Below are 20,359 nucleotides of genomic sequence, written 5' to 3' on the forward strand. Positions count from 1 at the left end.
ATGGGAGTGACCACATTCCCACATACGTCAAAATAAGCGGATTATCTCCTTCCAAGATACGCGATACCATCCAAAGAGTGGACGGGACCAAATTTCAGTCTCTCATGGAAGAGCACTGTCAAGACAACATTTCACATTGTTTGGAAGAGACTATCAAGAGCGCAGTACAAGATACTATGTGCACTCTCACATGCTCTTCGAAGCTAACGGAATTTGATATAGAATTAGAACGACTTCGAGCAATTCGTCGACGTGCTGAACGAAGGTACCGCCGCACGCATGCAATGGATGATTTACGGACCGCCAGACGCATCCAAAAGAAGATCCAACGCCTGTTAGCTAAGCTGGAATCACAACGCTGGGCTGCGTTTTGTGAGTCTCTAGACCCTCGCAAGCCTTTATCGCAATTGTGGAGGACGGTACGAGGTCTCCGGACACTGCCCGTGCAGCGGTTTCCATTCAAGGCCCTAGCGCTTTCACAACAGCGACCGGATATTGACGTGGCAGAAGAGTTCTGCGCCAGATTATCCGGCCAACTCGCTTCACCCAACAATTTTCCGCCTTCGAGTAGCTCTCCACCACCGCGAGATCAACGCATGGATCTACCTTTTTCAATCCATGAACTCAAGGCAGCACTAGCTTTGTGTGGACGCACATCGGCTCCAGGACCTGATGACATTTCTTACAGAGCCCTACGTCATCTGGGTGAGCGCGCAAGCATTGTTCTCCTAGAGCTCTACAATGAATCTTGGCGAGATGGCACGCTCCCGATAAGCTGGAAAACCAGTCGCCTGGTTCCACTACTGAAGCCTGGCAAATCGCCTTTGGAGCTCTCATCGTATCGCCCGATCGCTTTGGCTAGTTGTGTGGGCAAAGTAATGGAGAGAATGATCCTAGGACGCCTGGAGTGGTACCTAGAGTACCACAACATTTACCCAGAGGCTATGACGGGCTTTCGCCGTGGTCGATCATCGATAGATAACGTCGTCGACCTAGTCACCTACGTTCAGCACGAAAAATGCCGAAAGCGTCTTTGCGCTTCCTTGTTTCTCGACGTGAAAGGGGCATATGACAACATTACACATGAAGCCATACTTACTGCTCTCGAAGAGGTAGGTGTGGGCGGCCGGATGTTTCAATGGATACGCGGATGACATCTGCGTTTGACGTCTGCAGTAACACGCCTACAACTGCGTGCGAGGATCCAGAAAGCCGCATCTCAGACTGCTATTTACCTCCGCAATCGAGGTCTGGAAATATCGTCTGAGAAATGCGCACTTGTGGCATTTACACGGAAGCCCATGGCGAACTACAGCGTATTGATAAATGGCCAAAGAATACCCTACATTCGATCTAACAAGTTTCTAGGCGTTATAATTGACAGAGACATGTCATGGAGCCATCATGTTTCATACATGAAGAAGCGGTTAACAGGCATCTCTCACCTGTTTAAGTTCTTCACTGGAAAGACATGGGGAATGTCCACAAGTGCTATGCTGCAACTGTACAATGTGCTGTTTCTTGGCTTCCTGCGGTACAGCTTGCCAGCCTTAACTAACGTCAACAAAACGAGTCTGCGCACCATACAAAGTGTTTAAGCACAAGCGCTCCGCATTTGCCTAGGCCTGCCTCGGAGTGCATCCACAGTGGCGACTATAGCAATTGCTGGAGACCACGTCGCCAAGACTCACATTGAGGTTGAAGCATTAAGGACACATATACGACATCTTGCCCGGACTCCCCACCACCACCTGGCATCTCTGCCAACGGACAGACAACGTACCTCTTTCTGCCAAACAATAGCCACGCATGGTGAATCATTACCAACTTGCTTCACTCCTGCCGCAAGACCTTCGATTCCTCCGTGGTGCCTTACCCAGCCAAATATCAACCTGACAATACCTGGCATCGAGAAAAAAGCAGAGCTGTCATCACCAGCCCTTAAACAGCTCGCCTTACTCCTGTTGTACGAGAAGTACCAAGACTCTGCCCATATATACACCGACGGCTCCGTCCTGCCGAACAGCTCTACCGCGGCAGTGGTGATACCAACGATGGGCACAACTATTAAATTCAAGACGTCTCACGTCACAACATCGACGGCAGCAGAGCTCGCAGCACTTTGTGCCGCGCTGCAATTCATTAGTGATCAAGTGACACACAAATGGACAATTTTCTCCGACTCAAAGGCGGCTCTGCAGTCTCTACTATCACCTTTACGCCGCGGTCCACACGAGCAGCTGGTCTTTGAGATTGCCGAGTCAATACACAATCTGACTGAGATAGGGCAAGAAATAACTTTTCAGTGGCTTCCAAGTCACTGTGGAATTATCGGCAATGAGCGGGCCGATCAAGCTGCCCGCACAGCTCATAAAGAAGATCACAAACGACCCATTCCACTTTCTAGGACTGACGCTGCACGGAAGCTCCGCGTGCTCGCTCGCCAACGCACAAGGTCACAATGGAATGAATCGCAGTTCATGCATGCTCGCTTATACTCTCTGGACCCAACCCTAAGCCTTCGAGTACCATCAAGGCTTCGCCGAGGAGACGCAACACTTTTGTGCAGATTATGGTTGGGCGTTGCGTTTACCAACGCCTATGCGTTCCCCATAGGAATGGCCGACAGCGCAGCCTGTGACCACTGCGGCAATGAAGAATCAATTGTACATATATTGTGCGACTGCCCGCAGTACAGTGCGCAAAGACATTCTCTTACCAACGCGTTCAACCAATTGGACGACCGGCCTCTGTCGGAAGAAAAAATTCTCCACCACAGACTGGACCCAACGTCACAGAAGGCCATGCAGGCGCTTCTGCGCTTCTTGCGAGCCACCGGCCTATCTGACCGACTGTGATTCGAACGCTCTTCCGGTGCAACGAAACAATCGCACACCTTCTTTGTGAGTGCCCTCGTTTTAACCCGCAGAGAGCAGCTCTCTCAGCCACGATAGGTCAACTGGACAAACGCTTAATAACGGAAATCAACATCCTTGTAAACTGGCCTACACGAACAACAGCGCGAGCCACCTTGAAGGCACTGCTGCGTTATTTAAAAGACAACGAACTCAGTGACAAATTGTGACTCTACACTGTGTGACGTAGGATGGGACGTTGACACTTTTCAACACTAGAACGCCTTCGCAGACTGCGTGACAATGCCCACAGAAACTGTTCTGTTTTGTGTGTGTGTGTGTGTGTGTGATTTTTTTTCTTTCCTTTTTTCCCCCTTTTTTGTACTTATTTTTTCTCTCTCTCTCCTATCGAATCCCTTTACCCCTCCCCCGGTACAGGGTAGCGAACCGGAGATAATGTCTGGTTAACCTCCCTGTCTTTCCTTTACCTTTTTTCTCACTCTCTCTTTTATTTATTTTATTTGATGAATTTGTGCATCCTTGTATTTCGATAACTATCTTGTTCTTTTTTTCTTTTTTTACTCCCGACTCTGACTCTTTCACTGTGTTCGCTTGAGTACAGAACGACCAACCGGCTTGTATACCCCGTCGACGGCTTCGCGCCGACGGCAAACGGGTGACCGCCGTGACGGACACCCGTGCGACATACCTTTTGCTCCATCGCTTTCTGCACTGAAAGCTCGAAACACTCTCAAGTGGAATGGCTGGACATCTGAAAATACAGCTCTAATGGCAGGCCACGAAAACAAATTTCGCGCCTTTGAGAACAAAATGACGTTATTTCTGCTTTTAACGGATGTGGCGTCCGCCGCAAGTGTTGCCTCATCACACAGATTGCAGTAGGCCCCATGAACCATCGACGAACCGCCGTGTTTAGAACGTATGGGCTTCTATGGAAGCTTCGCTACCAGGTACATTTACCTTGTTTATTTCGCGAACAGTCTGTGGCGGGGGAGTATATAACATTTGCTATCTCTAAAAATTCTATTACACATAGCTTAGAAAATACTGCTTGCCACTACCTTTGGCGAAGTTGAGAACATTTTTTTTTGTTTTTGTTTTTTATTGAGCGCGTTCTTTTGAAGAAATCTTCAGCGATAGTTCTACCTGAGCCGCGAAGCATACAACTCGGGCAATACGATTTTCTTCCAGTTTAGATCTCTAAAATGCACGAGTATTGAATGAAATTTCTTACCAGCAAACTTCCCTAATCCGTCTGCTAGAGTTATATACCCTGCGCGCGGAGCCATGTTTAAGCGCTTGATTTAACAATCCCAAACCGTCTCTTCACGGCAAGCCACGTTTCTAAACTGGAATCCACGCGATTTCAAAAAAAAAAAAATAGTGTCTTGGCGTAACTGCTCCTTAGTATCGTCGAAACGAGAGCTGAAGCCCTCACTTACATTAGAACGGTTGTTGCTACGAGCTCTTGCAGATTACAATCCAAACGCAAGCAACTGACTTTTATTTCAGGTGTGACAATCGGCGCTGTCAAAACAGGCACCTTGCAGTTCAATGACTTCTGGTTTTGTTACCTTGTTTAATACTTTTGATAAACTTGCCATGCCGATCGTCGAGGTGAGCAGTGAGATGAAGAGAAGCTATTACTGCATTATCTCTCTTATTACACTCTACCTTAAGTGGGCCTTCGTTTGGTTCTGTATCACCTGCGCATAACAGGATGCTGCAATTTAAGCAAACATAACAGACAACATGTGCATGGTGTGTGAACTATCTATACGCCCGCGATGCTCCGACACCCACTGAATACAGGATTGGGGGGGTTGTGCCCTTCAATTTCCATGCAGGTGACGCTGTTCTATGTCTGTTGACAAGTGCCTGAGGAATGAAACTTGCCTCAGACGAGGCAGGCCGCAAAGGCTCCACGTCGATGTCGCTCCGGTGCCACCTCGCACTCCAGGTAAAAGAAAGGCAAGCAAGAACCTGAACAAAACAAAGGCATGCTGCGTGAGCCATCTGAACGTCTACGATGCTCGCACTCACACTGGCTGGGATGATCTGTGCGTTCTCTGTGTTTATTCCTGGTGTAAGAATACTAACAACACGGGAAACTATCGTTATAGGACAGTTAGCCCATCGGTATTCCTCATTAAACCGCCGTGGTTTTGAGCTATACAGGCCTGAAGTCTTTGAACAGCTTTGGTTTCTCGGTCGTCTTCGGATATATAGCAAGCTCTGCCGGCTTCAACCCAGGACACAGCAGACGAGAGAGGTGGTCACGTGGCTTGTGGGCAACCCGCTTGTTCTTTGAGCCAACATTGTTCTTTCATTCTGAGGTATTTCGCTCGATTGCTGTAGCAATGGGAAAGCAGCAACTAGGCCAGCCAAACCCCGGCCGCGTTCTGTCTCTTGTTGAAGAGCGCGCGCATCATACAATGCCATTGGTGACGCAAAAGCCGCATTGTGAATTGATCGACTTTATTCCAAACTCTAGCAAGCAGTAGAGAACCGAAGCCTCATCTAGGTCCACAGTTCCGGCAAAGAAGTGCACCTCATTACGATCCCAAAGCGGATCGGGAATCCGCTTTCCTGGCGGAGAATCTCCGTCGTATAGGACCGCGTTCTTGCATGTTTTATGAAGGCCTCTTTGTGAGCAATAATAAATACAGAAACGGATGCCCTCCAGTTTCCTGCTTGCGTGCCAGCATACACGGTTTGCAGCACCGCAAACAGTGTACACAGCATTATGCATTAGTGCTGGCAAGCATCCAGGCAAGCCCGTAAAAAAAGCATCTAGACTTCTTGCGGGGCCGAGCTTTTTTTATGTGAACGGTGGACGCGGAACCACCTCCACGAAAGAAGGAACGTCTCCTGCCTACTTTCGAAGGCAAACTCGACCAACACGGGTGCAGCATGGCCTCCCAAAGCGGCTCACACAGACTTGTGTGGGCGCCCTCTGTAGGCGCACCTTCCTTACTGAATGCACGAGGCACTGTGCGCGCACCATTTTGCGATATTACGAGCCGTATGCAACCTTCTGAGGTTGCCTGTAAAGGTGCGCCGAAAATTACCATTATTCCTCCACAAGAGCATCGTGTCCTTTCAGTGAAGTTGGTTTACAAGCACAGGATTTTAAAGCGAATAGCATTCTTGGCATTGCCTGATCAGGTTTCTTTCCTTGTCTCTAATTCTTTTCGCGAAGCACTCAGAAATGGCGGCATCACCGGCGTTCTGCAAAACTACGCGCTGACATCAAACTTTTGAAAGGACCGGTAAGCAGGAACTGTGTCGGTCGGCTGAAATAAGAGTCTTCATTTCAGCATCCATAATAATTCGTTCACGGCAGAAAAAAGAAAGAAAACAAAACACAGATAAGCTTGTGATAGTGCGAGGGCCTGCTAGAGTGCGATCCCGCTGTGCTGGGGTTGCTCCCAGATATAGAGACGCACATAGCGCTCGCTCCGCTCCAGGCAGATTTCTAGAGGCGCACATCGAGGCGCGTGTGGATTTACGAGCTCGCATGCCGTTGAGTGCACGTCCCTTTACAGGTTCATTTCCTCCCGAACCACCTAGCTGTGCTTTAAGATTCCCCGTCCCAAGAAGGTGCGTATGGCCGAAGACGAGTGGAAGCGGCAATGCGCCGAGGACGCCCGCCGCCGCTATGCGAAGATGGCGGAAACTCGCGCCGCTCGGCTTGAGTGAAAGCGGGTTGCCGAACGTGAACGTCGCGCTGCTGTTCGGCAACTCATGCAGCGCTTGCGACCAACATTGGTTTGTCTCGGACGATGCACCCGTCCAAGAGCGTTTCGTGCCTCTATTGGAGCCCGAGTTTCTCCAAAAAATATTTTAATCTAAAATAAATCCTATTCGCATTATCTGGACAGTCATCGTAGATGAGTTCTGCCCCAATTGTTTTATACCACGTTTATAAGGAACCTTGAACAGCCATACGACTCGTGCACGGCAGGCTTTGAATAAAGAAGGACATTAGTTTATTGGTGCGGGTGCCACTGAATTTGATAATTGATGGACCTTTGCCAAGACAGGGACTGGACAATCACAGAGGGCGGCAGTGCATAGGATAGTTAAGGCTAGGTGCGGTAAAAGGAGAACAATATTCAGTTCATTGAGATTTTGTTTTCATTGAAAATCGTGTGCATACGGTATCTGTCATTTCTTGGGCTCCTGGCTTTTGAAGATCAAGGCACTGCAGTTAGCAACTATTACACAATGACAGGGGTAACTGGACATCACAGGGAGAGGCCTTCGTCCTGCAGTGGACACAAAAATAGGAAATGATGACGATGATGATGACACAAAATTACTTAGAACCACGATATCTGGTGCAAAATCAGACAGGGAAGCACAATGAGGAAACCAATATAAAAATAGCATATTTGTTTACTTGTTGGTTACAGAAAGTTTTGAGGGCCTCGTAAGTTCGCACACAAGCTTCATGGGCCGTGCAGTGAAGCAATAGTTCGGCTGTCTCACTCTTATTATTTTTTTTTTTGCTAGCTTATTTAGCACGGTCCTTTTATGCGAGCTTTCCGGGAGCTTTCTGCCACCCCCTCGTGCACCCTGCTCTGTTTTATTATTTTATTTTCCAATACTGCAGACCACCGTGTGGTTCGGGTATGAAAAGCCATACAAGTCACAAGCAAGAGTCATATCAAGCAAGTAGCAACCAGACAAGCAAGAAAAATGAACTCAGAGATACAGTAAAAGCAAGCAGGACATATGTAATAATTACAATCGCAATATAGTCGTTCTAATTTCCGTACAAATTCATTTGCATGGAAAACAACCAATAACTACTTATTAAATTATAAATTATAAAAGCTTAGCGCTAGTCGGTACTTTCTAAAGTTCATTTTCCAGTAGCGGCAACTTTTTTATTGCGGAAGTGCAAATAGCTGATATATGTGACAACGAGGTAAGCTTCATCTTCGATGTAATCCCCACATATTTGCATTTATCTACTTCCAGTATGTCACGCTGGTTTATTGAGCAAGTAAACGTGCTAGGGCTTTTCTCTCTCATAACTCACAAAAGTACACTTTTATCTGTATTATTTCTATGCCCCATTGAGTACACACCTCTCCAATGGCCTGTAAGTTTTCTTGCTATGTCGTCAACAATTCTCATTTTATAAACACCCTGTAGACTTTCCTTCAAAAAACGCCCAGCACTTCTGGCTGTCACATTTAATGAGCCGAGAAATATTATAATTGAAGTAAGCATTGACGACTCTCTTACATTTTTTGTAAATTACGTTCAGTTGAATAAACTTAGAAGGTGGCATATTTTTCTGCTTGAGGAAGAGTTTAACTTTACACTTTGTCTGAATAATATTTCTAATTATCCAAGGCTAAAACGTCGCTTGTGCATAGATTTAGTAGTTATAAATTTCATAAACCAAAATTTTACAGCTTTACGGAACCTCTTTTATAAAGTCTCCAAGTTATTTAGTGTGAAATCGAGAATAATATCTAGATAATGAATTACTGAACCGTCGTCGGCGTTACAAAAATCCTAAACTACTGACGAAGCTTTTGTATACTTAGGCCTGCTATTAGTCGCCTCTGAAGCAAAAAATTTATTGATTTCATTTTGCCTTCTTGAACGGAAGCGTCGCTCTGGCAGCAGTGGGCAACATCGGCAACATGAGGCCAGGCCTATGTGAGCGCACTCTCTCATGGCTGATTAGCCTTGCCTGAAAGCATGTTTCAACATACCGAATACTTTTGCCACAGAGGTGGTCGGTGTGTAACCCGCTTCAAATGTTGTTGCGCTTTGGTAGCATTTGCTACCCAGCATCTCTGCGTGTGTTTCTGTTCCCCGTCCAGGAAATTGTGGACTAGAGGGCGAAATAAGTATACCGCGGTAACAAATAGAGGACTCTATAAAATTATTTTAGGGAAGCTTCAGTGCCGGAAATAGCAGTTGCGATGGCGCCACTCAGAATTTGTTAGGAACCCAAGCGCCCCAATAAATGTCACAACTTTGGTAACGTGCGCCTAAAGCATGGATCACGCTTGATGAAAAGCGCTAAATTTTCTGTAGTAGGAAAGGCCGATGTGGCAATAAATTAAATTTGCGTTATCTAACACTCACTACCCGCGCAAGTTAACCCCTTACCGCTGGGTGCATGATATATGATACAGATAGAGCAACTTCTTCGAGCATAACAGAATCGTAAAGAACGAAAATCTGAAATACTCACCCCGACAGTATGTCTTTTTTAGCAATAAAATAAATAGGGAATTTAGTACTCAAAATATTTTTCATCAATTTTTCTGTTAAAAATGTATGGCGGGAGCTCGTCGCACAACGTACGGAAAGTTCGTAAATGAACAGGTTATTTTCACCATTTATATACTTGAAATTAACACAAAAATTATAAGTTTGTTTATTTGTTGCTTATTAGCCTACTATGATGTTTTGGTCAATCAATCAATCAAGTTGTTTATTTCGTATTTGCAGTACATGGTTCATAGTGTATATACAGAAGGAGGCCCAAAAGTCGAAACTGCAATAGGTGGATAGCAAAATGACGATGTCGTCAGCTAGCGACTTCCGGTTCGAGGGTTAGCGCTTCTGTTGCTTCGTTCAGCCTTGTCAGCAGTTTTTACAGTGCGACTTCTGGCTGTTCGCGAAGAAAACACGGTTCAGCAACGTGATTGTGGTTGGCTGCTCGGAATTAGGGTGCGCGAACCTTTCCGTGAAAGGGAAAAAAAAATGTTTCGTTTTTCATGGAATGAAGCGCACAAACGTAAATGGGCAGTTGCCGTCAAACGAGCGACCGTGAACGGCGATCTGTGGGTACCGAACGTAGGAGCCAGAATATGTGAAGATCAGTTCGTCACAGGCAAGAGTTTTGGCGAATAACTTCGTCTACTAACGTTCTAGTACAAATACCCCCTTTTTAACCATCATTTAAATACACACAGGTGCACCCAGCAAGGATCCTCAGCAGATTGATTATGTGCCGTCTTCATTCCGGTACAACGAAAAGGCAACTGAGGCTGCACGAAAGAGGGAAGAGAGGTAACATCAAAATAATTCGTGCACTTTTCAGATACTTAAATCAGTGCTTTCTCTCTGCAGTTATACACGACATGCGTCTCTTGAGAAAAAACGGCACAGCAGCCGACGACATGGCGCGCGCTGGGCACCGCTGCAGACAAAACAGCGGACGAAGCGATCGACTGCACCGTTTGTTATGGGAAGCGTTACAAACAGCTACTTATTAGGTTGACTTACCACTCATTAAAAACTACTTCTAAGTTAACGAACGTTTATTTGCGCTCGACAAACGTTTGCGCTTTATAAACGTTATATGACTATTTGATGCGACACAAACACGTTAGGGCATGAAATGCCTGCCACCTAAAAATACACGAGTCTAAGGGCACCAACATAAGTACGAAGGAGCGATAGCTCACACCTACCTTTTGGAACGGCCCAGCGGTGCTTGCACCGTGGTTTTTCACCAAAGTTCCGCAGTATATAAAAGACGAAGCGCGCGAAGCATGGGCATGAAGTGACGGCGGCATAGACGGCGTCGTGGTCTCGAACCGGAAGTTGTAGCAGAATACGCCGTACCCCACAATCCTTTGCGACAACCGAGATTTTGCTATCCACCTATTAGGGCCTCCTACAGCAACATGAATAGAGTATATAAAAGAAGGGCATACACAGCAATCCGAGTTACAAAAAAGAAAGAAAAAAAGTAGAAAAAAAAAAAGAAACAAAGAAAAATAAAAATAAATAAAAAAATAAAAAGCAACAGAAGTAATGCTAATAAGGCTGTACATTATTCGCCAAAAGTTCATAAAAATATGGCATTTTCGATTCGTCTTCGATTTGGTTTCAAAGAGTACTAACCACCCACCCGTATTAAAAGCTCCATAGAACTTGAACTTGAAATTTATTTTGTGTAATTTAGAAAAGAAAAAAAAAACTTTTGAGTGCTTGCATAAAGGTTACGGTCATGAATAGTGGTTTGTGAAACCGATTTGAATACGATTCGAATAGCGCTGGAAGGGAATCGAATTGAATATTGAATATTTTTTCTAGTAGTTTCTAACTAATGTACAGCCTTCTTAACGGTAAACTGATATTAGACAATGTTCACATCCTGGTACTCACAACATCAAAGAAGTTTGTCATTACACTGGAGATTATAGAGCATGCTTTATTAAAAGTACAAAGGGAGCATTAGTAACCATTACTTAAGCAGTTTGCTCGCAAATTTGGACTTCCCGGAGCGTATGCGGTCATACCTGATTATACACTACTAATTATTAGACTTTACACCAGTAGTTATATTGAACTGATGCTGGCATTTTACAAAACTGAATAAGAAAACAATACACTTATGGCAGTTACGGCATAACCTTTGCAGTGCCTATTCAACACCCCCCCCCATACCGATGTCATAAATCAATTATGTAGTATACAATTAACAATGTACTCTTTTTATAGTTGCTATACACAGGGTTCACTCATGCAACAAGAATGTTCCTATTTGTAACATAAATTCATGTAATGGAACGCTAAGGTAATGCGTGTAGCCACATGAATAATTAGCATGGGCATTTGATTAAAAATTATGGGGTTTTACGTGCCAAAACCACGGTCTGATTATGAGGAGTGCCCTAGTGATATAAAAACATGGAACTGTGTTTTAAGACCCTTCAACTTTTCACTATAAACATGTTTCCTGAGGTTCGTAATTTGGAAGGTATCTTATGTGATTATGTTAACTACAAAATTGATCGCTTCAATTTATTTCTACATGATGACCGCCTGGGCAGGTAATTCATCTACAGTGAGGTTATTCGAATATTTTATACGCTTTTGTGAAAGAAATTGTTCGGAGTAAAGAAATAATAATGAATGCAGTATGCCGAAGGAGGGATCATTTCTATTCCGCACATTGTTTCTCGCAGCTAGCAAACACAAATATTCCTTACGTCAGTAAGCTTAGGTCCCATACTTAGAGAAAACATAAAATGATGCGGGAAAAAATGTCATCATTGGTTGCAGATTTGCGTGAACATAAAGAGTTTTCTTTGCTACGAGTTGCCCATGGGAGATCTAGAAAACGCTTCAGAGTTTCAACGCCACCGCGGACGCTGCCAATCGACCTAGCTCATGGAATGGCCGTTACTACATCAGAGTAAAAGAATTGCGGTTGGCAATAACCATAAGAATTGCTTGCTTTTTTCAGACAAAGAAGCTGCTGACATTCACATCACATCGTTACAGCAGTGTGCCGACTCATGTCTCGCCACCATGAGACGACCGCAATATATATGTACCGCCTAGTGCGGTCACACTTTCCCCAATGTTTGTGGCTCGCCGCTCCTGAAATAGTTGACATATTTTGCTCTGATGTTCATGCTCTGACTCTTTAATACGCAAAACCTGCTGGCTTGAAAGGTAGTCACGGACTCAAAGACGAGATCTTCCGGCGACCAACACTCGAATTGTTCGGCCTCAAAAGAAATGGTCACTGTTTATACCAGTGTCGTGTGCTGCCTTCAATCTATCTGAAACTGCTTGGCTGACTTGGAACAACATGAGCATTCGATGCTCTCGCGCGATCTGCTGTGTTCTGGGACATAGGCTGTGCGCGATGGGCAATTTGAGACGCGCGTTGGCCCATCGCGCAACGACCCTCTGTCGAAATCCCCCTTTAAAGAAAGTAATGAAAAGCAAAGACGATTGCATTCAGTTCGCTCGGAAATGGCCTGCACCAACGAGAGGGTGGCAGCCCCGGAGGTCATTTGTGGCTGATCTACTTAAGGACCTCCTCTCGGCATTTTTTCAGCCGCTCTGCGAACAGACGCGTTGGCGCTGGACGCTGCTTTGAATTTCGGCCGGGTTTTTGTCGAAGCGGCGCGCGCGTCTAACGGCAAGATGATGGTGGATATACGAGCCTGGGTTCCGGGGGCTCTTCGTGGCCCCGGCGTCCTCTGGCGAGCCTGTGTCAATTCGTTGTGCGTGCCATGTGCGCTAAAATGCTGGGGCGGCGATGTTTTGGTGTGTAGGCGCTGGTGTGATGCTCAAAACAGACGCATCGTACGTTGTCTCGCAATCTGAGCGGCATTGTGTGAGGCGTGGTCTTTCCTTCGTGCACAGATTAAAGTGCGCAATTCTGCTCAAATCGTTATTCTAGTCCAATGCTTTGGAAACCTCTGCTTGTGTCTTCGTATATGCACAGACACCGAAAGGTTTGTACGTATTTAGATTGATGCGATTTATTTAAGCACTGGATCCATGCAGAAGGCGCCCCGAGTTATGTGCAAGAAATGGCCTGTTCGATTTCAGGCTTATTGTGGCTAAAACTGGGAAAACACTGACGTATAGTAGTTTCAGCAAACACTTCCTGTTACAAAAAAAAAAAAGAAAAGGTGCTCAAATTACTCAGAAAATCACTACCTGTTTCCTTTAAACCACGTATAGAGACATTCGTTCCTTTAATGCGAAACATTCTTTCCGAACTTCAGGCGTTTGGATCTATCTATAGATGGCATGACATAACATATCATGCCATCTATCTATCTATCTATCTATCTATCTATCTATCTATCTATCTATCTATCTATCTATCTATCTATCTATCTATCTATCTATCTATCTATCTATCTATCTATCTATCTATCTATCTATCTATCTATCTATCTATCTATCTATCTATCTATCAAGCCTCCTACGTTTCAATGCTGCCGGGATCGTTTCTTCCACTGCATATCAGAATAGGCATGGGACGGCATGACATGCATGGATACATAACAGGAATAGCATGTCCTGACATCAATAGCACGACATTTTTGTCATGGCAATTATGTCATGAATAAATGGTATGAATTAGAGCATACCATCGTGGTCGTATGTTTAATTCAATATACATCAAGATATGAATGAAATGCATGCATAACCTGACATGAATGTCACAGCATGGGTTACATGCGTGTCATGACATGAATGACATGATATGTACATTATGACATGAATGACAGAACATACCAGCGCATGCATGTCATATCATCATTAATAACACATGCTTCTCATGGCATGTTTGTCATGACAGAAATGGTATGAATGACATGATGCTTTCGCGGTCGCTCTCTAACTCGATATATATCTAGATATGAATGGCATGACATACGTACATGACCTGACATGAATGACATGCGTGTGATTACATGAATGCCATAATTAACTGCATGATATGACAATAATGAAAACACATATGCATGAGCATGTCATTCCATGTCATTCTTGTCATGTCATGCACGCATGTCTCGTCACACATATCCTGATACATATCCAGTTAAAGAAATGATCAGGAACCCATCACCTCATGTCATTTAAGTCATTCATGACAAAACGTCATGGTGTGCATGTCATGTCATTTCATTCATTCCATGGATATCTTGATATATAACTTGTTACAAAAAGAAAGTGACATGAATGATAATTATGTCATCACACGAATCTCATAAATGAGGTGACTATAATAGATTCAATGACATGACATGCATTTACCTGGCTGTATTCTGGATATGCGTGTCATGACAGGCGTGTGCGACATTAATAACATGTCATGCCATGTATGTCATAAATCATTGGCATAAATGCAATGGCCTGTATGTCAATTCATGACATGATTCCCATGAATGTCGTAACATGCATGCAAGAATTAGATAAATTCATGACATGCATGCATGCATGCATGGCATGACATTACCTTGACAATAACTTATGCCGTCCCAGTGGAGCAAGTTATGTGCTAACTTGGTCCAATGACTCGTGTTCGTGATGCCATGATGGTCGTTGCATCGTCATTCGGGCTTCGTAATCTGATTTTCGCCTCTGATTTTCGCCTCTGATTTTCGAATGCCGTATACGCTCGAGCCAGGTGGCGCGCGTGGGAAGGTCCCAGCATCTCGGCAGCAGAACACCGGTGGCGGTTGCATCCGCTGAAACAGCGATTGAAAAGCAAGTTTCCCACGAGCGCCGCCTCCTCGTTCCGCCCAAAGCTCGTACCGGACTTTCATGCCACTTATCGTCGTTACCCGGCCGCTTAATCACACGTCCAGGCGTGCTCTATCCTGGTGCGCATAGTGTCCGAGTACGACAATGCTGCATCGAATTCCACTAAGGCGGCGTCATCACGACTGGGCGAGAAGCTGCACCACGCCACTCTCGCTATAAAAGGACACGGGCTTCAGGTTGTGTTACAGTTTCGCCGTCAATTCACCCGTTTGTGTCCTGCAAGTGATGCCACGTGCTGCCGTCAGTCAGAATTTAGTTTCGGCTTTCCTTGCCCATCTCACATCTCCATGCGCCTCGTTCGCATCAATTCCGTCGTTCGCAAAAATCATGCGATCGTCGTTACCACCGTCTTGCTGCAGTCGTCACGCACACGCACTCGCGTATAATTCTAGTTCACTGCAGTCGCGTCACACACAAAAACACTGGATCTAGATAAACACGTTAGTCCACCTGGTAAAACTTTGCCGAACCCCAAACAACGCTGCATAGCCATCTGCCTGCAAAATTCTTTGCGTAACAACGATTCCCACAGTGCGTGGAATCCGTACAATTTTTGCTGTGAAGCGCATATATAACATTTAACAGGAAGAAAAAAATTACCGTAGAACGCATCTGATGATGGCTGTCGATGGTAATGCGATTAGCATTCGAGAAATCTCATGTTTATTTATTATCTGTAATTGGCATTGTGAGACTTCCGTTGCTTGAGCTATATGTGAAATAATCCGGTATCCTTCCATGTTGCTATGGTACTGGCTTGCCGAGGTGGCCCATGGGCATGGTGGGACGGAGAAGTCTGTATAACGCCGACGCACGGATGCATATGGAATGACGAATAAGGAATGACATCGATGGAGCGACAAAGATGGTATGACGAAAATTGCATGACGCCTAATGTGGTGAGCATTCTCCCATAGTATAACGACGACAGCGTAACGACGCCGACATGAGGACAATTGGATGACGATGACCGCATGACGAAGCTCGAATGATGACTGTGACATGGCAACGACGGCATGGCTGACAGCAGATGCATGATAGCAAATGTCTCACGGCGACGTAATGACGGCAGTGGCATAACAACGGTACAATGGGATCCCAACGAGTGTATGACAACGATGGCCTGTCGAAGAGGGCGTGACGAGAGTCCAATGACTGCAGCTGAAGTGACGTCGATTGCACGACCATGACGGAATGATGACGACGGTATGACCACTGATGGCGACTGTCTGATGATGACTCAATGTTGACGATGGATAACCATGCCCAGTTTCAGGCATGGAGTGGCGCCTGACACCGGCAATATATATATTGAAAGACGGAAGACGACCAAGACAGGCAGCACTGGCAGACCTGTTTATTCCGCAGGCACGGCCCAGGCTCAAACACGAAGAAGACAAACAGGGATGATGATGGCTATATACAAATGAGAGCGATGAAGTACGTTAAATGTGCTTACACTAATTCCCCCCCCCCCCCCCCCCCCCTCGTGGAAGCGGCCAACCTGGCCACAAGCTAAAGATCGGCTGAACGGGGAATAAAGTGCTTCATGCGGGAGACGTGAACAAGTTCTGCACTACGACGACGGTGGTCCACCACGGAGTGAAGCGGAGTGACTAGATAGTTCACTACGGAAGTTTGTTGTAGGACTGTGTAGGGCCCAATGTACCGGTGAAGGAATTTCTCGCAAAGTCCAGGGGTTCGAACCGGCGTCCATAGGAGGACTTGGTCTCCAGGATGGAAGGCGATGTCACGGCGTTTACTGTCGCAGCGACGTTTTCTTTCTTCTTGTGTAGCGGCGGTGTTGCGACAAGCACTCTCACAGCAATGCGTGACTCGAGCTGCAAACTCTTCTGGAAGGGAGGTGTTTGGCGAAGCAGGGGAGAAAAAGAATTCGGTGTCGACGGAGAGGCAGATCGTCCATACAGGAGGAAGAAAGGGCTATATCCGGTAGTTCGTTGTGTTGCAGTATTATAAGCGAATGTAACAAAAGGAAGAATGTTGTCCCAGTTTGTGTGGTCAGGACGTAAGTACATAGAAATCATGTCAGAGAGCGTTCGGTGGAAGCGTTCAGTAAGACCGCTGGTTTGCGGGTGATATGCAGAAGTGGTTTTAGGCTTCGTATTAGTCTCCCGCAAGACTTCCTCGAGGACGTGGGACATGAAGGCTTTGCCACGATCGGATAAAAGAACGCGAGGAGCACCATGACGCAAGACTATAGATTGCAAGACAAAGTCAGCAACCTCAGAAGCAGCATCAGGTCGAAGAGGCGCAGTCTCGGCGTATCTTGTTAAGTGGTCTACCGCAGTGACGATCCAGCGGTGACCGGAGGGCGTCAACGGCAAGGGACCGCATAAAAGTCAATTCCAACGAACTCGAAAGGTTCGGTTGGACATGACAGAGGCTGAAGAAAACCGGCAGGAGGGGAGGTGGAGCGCTTACGGTGCTGACACAACGCACACGAGGCAACGTATTTGGCAACCGTTGTGGACAATCCAGGCCAGAAGCAGCGGGTCTTGATGCGGTCGTAGGTCTTGTGGAAGCTTAAGTGGCCGGCGGCAACGTCATCGTGAAATGCTTCTAAAACTCGAAAACGAAGGTAGCGAGGTATGACTGGGACCCACTTGTTACCCGTGGGATGTTAAATATAACGATGAAGCACCCCATCTTGAAGGCGAAATTGTCGAAGCTGGCGTCGCAAGCGGCTGTTGGGTGGTCTAGTTAGGCCGCGAAGGCGATAAATGAGAATTCGAGTGCTGAAGGGAAGTTAAGTCGCAGCTGAAGAAAGCTGAGCTTGATCCAGTGACATTAGCGTGAGCTGATAGGAGGCAGGCGTTGCGTCAGAGCGACGTGGTAGAGAGGGGAGTGCGCACGATCGATAGAAGGCGAAAGCGGGCATCGAGACAGTGCGTCTGCATCATGATGACATTTGCCAGACCGGTACGTTATTGTGAAATCATATTCTTGTAAGCGCAGTATCCAGCGTCCCAGGCGTCCTGACATGTTCTTCATAGATGACAGCCAACACAGAGCATGATGGTCGGTGACGATGGTGAAGTGCCGACCGTAGAGATACGGGCGAAACTCCTGAATGGACCGAACAATAGCCAAGCATTCCTGCTCTGTGATCGTGTAGTTTCGTTCAGATGGTGAGAGGGTCCGGCTGGCATACGCCACAACCTGCTCTTTAGACGCGGGACCCCGTTGCAGGAGCACTGCTCCGATGCCTTGTGCACTTGCGTCAGTGTGGAGTATAGTGGGCGCCCTCTCATCAAAATGGCGAAGCACCGGTCCGGAAGTGAGATGTTTCTTAAGGGATTGAAATGCCGACTCACAGTCCTCGGACCATGTGAAAGAGGCGCCGGTGACCAGTAGCTTATGTAGAGGAGCTGCTATTGTAGCAAAATTGCGTATAAAACGGCGAAAGTAAGACGCCAGGCCGAGAAAGCTGCGCAATGTTTTTTGATTTGATGGGCAAGGGAATTGAAGCACAGCAGCAATCTTCTCAGAGTCGGGTTGGATGCCGTCTTTTGAAGCGACGTGACCCAGCACTTTGATGCTTCTGCTGGCGAATGCGCACTTTTTAGTATTAATCTGGAGGCCAGCATTTGAAAGGCATTGGAGGACTTCGTCTTATCTCTGCAGGTGTTGGCTGAAGCTGGAAGAAAAAACAACGATGTCATCCAGATAACAGAGGCAGGTTTCCATAATAGGCCACGAAGAACAGTGTCGATCATACGCTCAAACGTGGCTGGAGCGTTGCACAGGCCAAATGGCATTACATTAAATTCATAAAGTCTGTCCGGCGTGGCGAAAGCGGTTTTCTCTTTGTCAGCCTCGTTCATGGGAATCTGCAATATCCCGATTGCAGATTAAGGCTGGAAAAATATTCCGCTCCTTGTAGTGTATCTAAGGCGTCGTCAATTCGAGGCATGAGATACACATCCTTGCGTGTAATCTTATTGAGCGCTCGATAATCAACGCAAAAGCGAACGGAACCATCCTTTTTCTTCACCAGAACGACAGGAGACGCCCAGGAACTGGATGAAGGTCGTATAATATTTCGTGCTAATATGTCATCAACTTGTTCTTCAATGACCTTCCGTTCCGACTGCGAAACACGATATGGGCGACGGCGTATAATTGCAAAACCGCCGGTTTCGATGCGGTGTGCAGCCACGGAAGCCTGGCCCAGTGAGGTGGCACAGCTATCAAAGCGGGATTTGTGCTTAGCCCAAAGGGACGAGTAACGCATCCGACTGTGTAGCGGTTAGGTCAGAACCCATTAGGGCTCGGAGAGAAGAAGAATCCAAACCTGAGGTTGGTACTGGTGACGAAGAAGGGGAAAGCGCTGAGACAGAGATCAGTGGCGGGTCGGTGAAGGTAGCCACGGTCATCCCTTTGGGCAACAGCACAGGTTCTTGGGTTGCGTTGCAGGCGAACAGAAGAGCTTGGCCACATGAAAACCGGACGAGACAAGGCGCGACTAGAATTCCTCGTGAAGTGCAGCGTGAAGATGGGGGTAACCAGTGCGTCTCCATCGGTTACCTGGCTGGATGTGACAGCTACAACAGTGTTCGTGACCAGGGTGCAGGACGTAGTCTGCAGCGACAGCCAAGTTCAAGATGGAGGGTGACGACTCCAAAATAGGTGCATCCGTGGCATCTGTGATGTGGACGATAGACGTTCTCCCTACATGATATAACGGCGGAGGCAGAAGGCAGGAAGTCTCAGCCGAGAATAAGTTCATGGATGCACGCGGGTAGCACAATCATCTCAATGTGGTGACGAATGCCGTCGATCGAAACACGAGCCGTACATTGTCCGTCGGGGTGAATGATTACGATTATTAGCACCGTCTACAATGGGTTCAAGATAAGGCGTTCTGACTTAACGGAGCCGTGAGCACAAATCACTACGCAGAACCGAAACAGCGGCACCAGTATCGACGAGAGCTTGCACAGGAACACCTTCGAGAGTTACAGATAGCATATTGGCCGGGCGACAAGAAGGTATTTCCGATGTTCGACAGGACGCAGTTTTCCCTCCAAAAACTGCAATTCTTAGTTTTCCGAGTGTTGGTCAGCAAGGCGGGAGATGGGGCGAAGTGGTGATGCAGAGCGGCGATAGGGCGAAGGAGAACGTCGTCTGGCCGACCGGGAGCCCTGAGGCAGATGTGGAGACGCTGAAGGAGATGGAGAACGACGCTGCGTGAAAGCGGACGGACCTGGGTAGTAACCATCGTGTCGTCGGATCTCCTCTCGCTCGAAATGTGCGAGAGGAGATCCGAAATGGATGTAAGCCTCGGCTTACATCCAGCTGGCGGCGACGGCAGTAACGCGATAAGTGGCCCCATATACCGCAGTAAAAGCAGACCGGACGAGATGGACGCCACTGATGTTACGAAGTGC

The sequence above is a fragment of the Dermacentor silvarum genome, chromosome 1 (genome assembly GCF_013339745.2).
Source record: "Dermacentor silvarum isolate Dsil-2018 chromosome 1, BIME_Dsil_1.4, whole genome shotgun sequence".
Lineage (NCBI taxonomy): Eukaryota > Metazoa > Arthropoda > Arachnida > Ixodida > Ixodidae > Dermacentor > Dermacentor silvarum.